The sequence below is a fragment of the Natator depressus genome, chromosome 11 (genome assembly GCF_965152275.1).
Source record: "Natator depressus isolate rNatDep1 chromosome 11, rNatDep2.hap1, whole genome shotgun sequence".
In the NCBI taxonomy this organism is placed as follows: Eukaryota; Metazoa; Chordata; order Testudines; family Cheloniidae; genus Natator; species Natator depressus.
The window spans coordinates 56,316,842-56,322,841 of NC_134244.1; positions in this window are offsets into that span (position 1 = coordinate 56,316,842).

The window sequence follows — 6,000 nt, forward strand, 5'->3', positions numbered from 1 at the left end:
CCCCATTCTTGTTACTTCCTTGGTAAAAGCTGGTATTTGAATTTAACACTGGATCATGCTAACTCTGTAAGGCCAAGAGGAAAAAAAATCCATTTTTCTCTTGGTGCTCCAGTTAAAGAAGAAAATCAGTGACATGACCCAGGGAAGGACTTTGATCCAGAAATAGGGAATGTAAATGCTTTACAGATGCCAGATAAGGATGTTTCCAAACCAAAAGTAAACAAAGGACTTTCAACCCCAAACCCCTTTCCCCTTCCAAACATTTTAATAGAAAGGGAATTTTATCCACCAAATTCTGAGCCACACTTTTTTTTTTAAAGTGGTTATTGAAGTGTGAGGACATAAACACAAAGAGCCATGAGTTAGGCAGCAACTAGAGAACCCCCTAGCCACAAAGATCCTACGTTTTCTAAGCACCCCACTGCAACACATCCTGGTCCTCTCTGGTCACTGTGGAGGATCAGAAACTCCATAACCACTCCACATCTCCCTGTCTTTATAATAAAAAATTAAAACAAACTCTAAACCAACCTATACACACGCGTGTGCACAGTTCAAAATGCACGTCAAGTTCCTTAATACTGTTTACATGACTATGTCCCCTTGTGAAGAGACATGCCCTCATCCTGGTATGAAGGATGCTAGGAGTTCCTCTGGGCCTGTTCCATGCTAAAGAGACACCTGCAATGCTTGCTCAGCTTGGAGGGAGAGGAGCTTAAAGAGGGGGAGGAAAGTTAGCACAGGAAGAAGATTGCTGCCTAGGGACTGCTGGCAATAGAGGGAGCCCAGCTGAGAAAGAGAGAGAGCTATGGGACACACCACTCCTGAGGCCGCCCTGATCGGTGGTAAAGCAATACACCCCAGGAAGAAGGGGTTACAGGTAAGCCCTGCAAAGGAGCAATAGACTCAGAGACTGAGCCCTTAGGTTTGACTCTCTAGGGCAGGGGTGGCCAAACCACAGCTCGTGAACTACATGTAACTCTTTTACACTTAAAGTACCACTTGCACAATCTGGTAGACAGATTTTTCTGCCTACCAGACTGTGGGGGGAGGTTGGGGCTTCTGGCCTGCAGCGGAGTGGTGTGGCTAGAGCTTCTGTGCTGTGGGGAGGGGGATCTCGGGGCTTGAGCCCTGGCAGGCACCTCCCATGGGGCAGAATCCCCGAGACACCCCCACACAGGACAGAAGCCCCCGCCCTACCACCCTGCAGCTGGCGCATCCAGCTCTCGAACTTCTGAAGATTATCACATGTAGCTTGGAGGGTCAGTAACTGTGGCCACCCCTGCTCTAGGGGCTGCCTGCTCTAGGGGCAGACTTTCCCCTCTTGCAAAGGGAACAACAGGAACCAAACCCTGGCCTGTGGTGGTATCCCTCCGAGAGCTTCCCCAAAGGCTTCTAACTGGGGGAGACAAGGAGGTAAATGATGGACAATAGGACCTTGTGGGGGGTCCAGGGAGCCCATCCCCCCCACTCCTTACCTGTTGCATTTAAAATGGTCCTGAGCAGTATTCAAAAGATCAAGTCTTTGAGGTGGTCTGATCAGTCTTTCAGGCTGTGTTCTCACTTCTGTTCTGTTCGGATTTCCCTGAGGAGGGGCTCACTTCCTGACAGAATGCTGGCAGCACCTAGATCCTCTCTTCATTCTACTGGGAAATATTGAAGATTAACCCGATTCCTCTGGAGAAATCCTTCTAGAGTCTCCACTAGATAGGATCTTGGGAAATTCTGCCCAGTTCCAAATGTCTGGGAGCTTTTGAGACAAACTTTGTTCCCTGGCCTCGGTTCAGGTAGCTAACTGTTCAGCACAGAATGAAAGAAGTTTTGTTGAGAACTTTTATTTTAGCATCCTGTTCTCAAAATGCCTTCAGACCAGGCCACTTAGTTTAAGCTGTATCAATGCCCCCGGTAAAGTTGTCCTTAGTCCAGACACTACCTGTATTTACAGTTATGCCAGGAGTGCTTTATATGGGTCCACTGATTTTTTCAAAAGTCTTTTTAAAAGTCTGCATTGCTCTGGGGTTAATGTGGACTACTAGCTCAAATGTTCAAAATCAAAGTCAGTGGTTGTCAACCTGGGGTCTGCAGAATAAGATTTCCATTTCAAATGTGTTAGGAGTCCACAGATGAAAACCACTGTCCTCTGCAAACACTAGGGATGTTTCAGAGGTAAAATGAGCCCCATTATCAGACACGAGGACTTCAGGAACTCCATGTCTTGCAGATATTGACTTTAGTTTCTGGATGACCTCTGCACCAATAGCAGAGTCAATATCTGGAGAAGTGATCAGCTACAGTTATGTGTGTGTGTGTCCTTTACAGAAAAACAAGTCTGTGAATATCGTCTGCCAACACCTGCCAGGGAGCTTTGTGGAGAGTAATGGTTCTGGTAGTTGATTTATTTTTTTCCTTGTCTCACAGCTTTCTACTGGAGTCTGAATTTGCCTGCCCAGATGGGTCCATACAGATTGTTCTGCTCGTAACCTGCGCTTGTTTATACCTTGGTGTGCCTCAGATTTTGGAGAGCATCTATTTCTGAAGTACTGTAGGGATATGAATGTGCTGTCCTTTCAGAAGTAGGCCATTGGCTATGGGAAGGTCATTTTAGTCCTGTTAGCATGGCTGTTGGCAGTGGACTCCTTTGACCCCACATTCTTTGGCAGAGATGAGTCCGTTTCTGGCAAGTCTCGTCCTTTAGCTGTTCATCTCTAATTTGCTGAAGTTGGTTGGCAGATGCTGGAATTGCTGCCAGAACAAGGTTGATGTAGTCTTTGACATCTCTCTTGAAAGCCTTTTCTTTCTGCCATCGATGGCAACTCAACTGTGTCTCTAGGTAAAGCAACTGCTGCCATGAGTGTTTTCCTTGATGTGTTCCATGTGGAAAGAAAATTGCACCAGCTGTAGTCAAAATCTTTTAATGCTAGGTAGAAGGTCATGTGGTAGTCTTAACCCCAATAATGCCACTAAGACTTTATGATCTGTTTCTTATTAAAATTCTAGTACTGAGCCTTTCACAGGCCAAAATGACTGCAAGAACATCCTTTTCCACTTGAACATACGGCTGCTCGCTTTCTGTGAGGCTTTTGATATGAATGCAACAGGTCTCTCATCTCCTTCTGGCTGTTATTTGTATGAGCACTGCTCCTAAACCATATGAAGATGTGTCCACTGTTACTGTTGTTGGACGCTTGGGCACAATATTCGGTAAACAGATGGAGAGATCAGTTTTTTTTGTGTTAAATGCATTTTGTTGTGTGCTCCTCCAGATCCAGATATTGTGACCATTTAAAGAGATCCCTTAAGGCAGTGATACTCAGACTGAGGTTCGTGAGCCACAAGTAGCTCTTGGCTACACGTGATATTAAAAATGTGTGATTTAATTTTTAACCAATCAGGATGCTTTTACTCACCTCACCCAAACCCAAAGATGTGTCTACTGTAAGACCATTACTGGGCATGACAAATCATTTGGGGAAACTCTTACCAAATATAGCTCATCAAACAAAATCCTTAAGATGGTGATGCTCAGAGCTCAGTGGTTCAGGAGCCAAATTAGTGATTGACATTACCCAAAAGAGCCACAGTATTGTGTGAATTCATTGTTTCATTTACTATATATAATATTCTCACAGCAAATAAGTCTCTAGAAGTACAGACTCACTGCCATCTGATAACACTCCCTCTTGAATTGTTTCCACTAATTTTGGTTACCTGCATGCTACTGCAAAATGTCCCATTTCTGTCATCTTACATTCTGCTTCTTTGGTTGAACATTGCTGCCAGCTCTGGGTTGGTATCCTGCCATATCTTCCACAACTTTTCTAAGCTTCCCTCTGATTAAGGTTCTTTGGTCTCCCACTCTAGTTGTGAGGGGTTCTTACATTGCAAATTTGGTCTGATTGCTCTTTTCATGTGTCTCTCTTCTCTTTACTGTGTCAATATTGTCTGATGCAGTCTCCACTATGCTGCTAGCATGTAAGTCACATTGCTGTCTCTTTGTTTTTTGGCATTTGCTAGGCTGAGATCTGGGTTTAACTGAAACTGTGCTTGTAAAGTGGTAATCTTATACCAACAATTATCCTAGTCTTATTAGTTCTTCTTTTAACATTCCATATTTGCAATGTTCAGCAAGACTATGAATGGCATTAATAAAAGGCTCAGCTGTTTCCCCTTGTTCCTGACACTACCTATTACATTTGACCCTTATGTATAATATTCTGTCTGCTTATGAAGTGGGTATCAAATGTCTTTCACTTTGAAGTTTTCTCTTTTCCTCAGAGAGAGGGGTGGGGCACACAGGATACTAGCAGCAGCATCGCAAATATCAGGGCACTTACTGGGTATTCCTGGGCTTTCTCTGTTAAACCAGAAGCCACCACGAATTGCTCAGATCTTTGGTTCCAGAAAGGCCAGCTGTCTGAGTTGCCAAAATCAAACTACTCTAATAGAGCCACTTGTGCTATGGGCTCCATTGCAGTGCTGAGACATGGCTCTGCCTCCTTGCTGCAGCAGCTTTCATTGGTCTCCTTCCTGATTTTTCCCACTTGCCCCACCTCCTCGCTCATCACACTGGCAATCTAGGGGGTCTTTTCTTTCCTTTACTCCTCCTTTAGATAGAGATTCACTCACTTCTGACACGATGTAGTGTGAGAACAAAACACAGAGAGCCATATTTTAAGCAGCAACTGCAGCACCCTCTAACCATGAAATGCCTGTGTTTATTAAGCTCCCTGCTGCAAAACATCGTCGTCCTTTCTGGTAACAGCGGAGGACCAGGAACTCTATAACTACTCCACAGTTCTAAAAAATTCACCCAGAGTAAACTACTGCTTGTTTTATACAAAGATGCAGTCCTAGTCCTCCTACTTCCCTGCTGCATTAGCACAATATATACACTATATTAAATGCAAAATGAAGTCAATGCAACTGTAAAGATGAACTGATAAAAATCAAAGTCAGGAGAAACAAACACCAATGTTCCAACAGCAACGTGAAGTTAGCTGTGTTGCACATCCTGTCAATTTTGTGTTGCACACTTTACAACAACCAGTAACACATTTAACCAGGAAAACAGGAACAGAAAATAGAACAGCAGAATATTAGGGTTGGAAGAGACCTCAGGAGGTCATCTAGTCCAACCCCCTGCTCAAAGCAGGACCAACACCAACTCAATCATCCCAGCCAAGGCTTTGTCAAGCCAGTCCTTAAAAACCTCTAAGGATGGAGATTCGACCACCTCCCTCGGTGACCCATTCCAGTGTTTCACCACTCTCCTAGTGAAATAGTGTTTCCTAATATCCAACCTAGACCTCCCCCACTGCAACTTGAGACCATTGCTTCTTGTTCTGTCATCTGCCACCACCGAAAACGGCCGAGCTCCATCCTCTTTGGAACCCCCCTTCAGGTAATTGAAGGCTGCTATCAAATCCCCCCTCACTCTTCTCTTCTGCAGACTAAATAACCCCAGTTCCCTCAGCCTCTCCTCGTAAGTCATGTGCCCCAGCCCCCTAATCATTTTCGTTGCCCTCTGCTGGACTCTCTCCAATTTGTTCACATCCCTTCTATGGGGGGGCCCAAAACTGGACGTAATACTCCAGGTGTGGCCTCATCAGTGCCGAATAGAGGGGAATAATCACTTCCTTCGATCTGCTGGCAATGCTCCTACTAATACAGCCCAATATGCCACTGGCCTTCTTGGCAACAAGGGCACACTGCTGACTCTCATCCAGCTTTTCATCCAGTGTAATCCCCAGGTCCTTTTCTGCAGAACTGCTGCTTAGCCAGTCAGTCCCCAGCCTGTAGCGGTGTATGGGATTCTTCCTTCCTAAGTGCAGAACTCTGCACTTGTCCTTGTTGAACCTCACCAGATTTCTTTTGGCCCAATCCTCCAATTTGTCTAGGTCACTCTGGACCCTATCCCTTATCCTTCAGCATATCTACCTCTCCCCGCAGCTTAGTGTCATCTGTGAACTTGCTGAGGGTGCAATTCATCCCATCATCCAG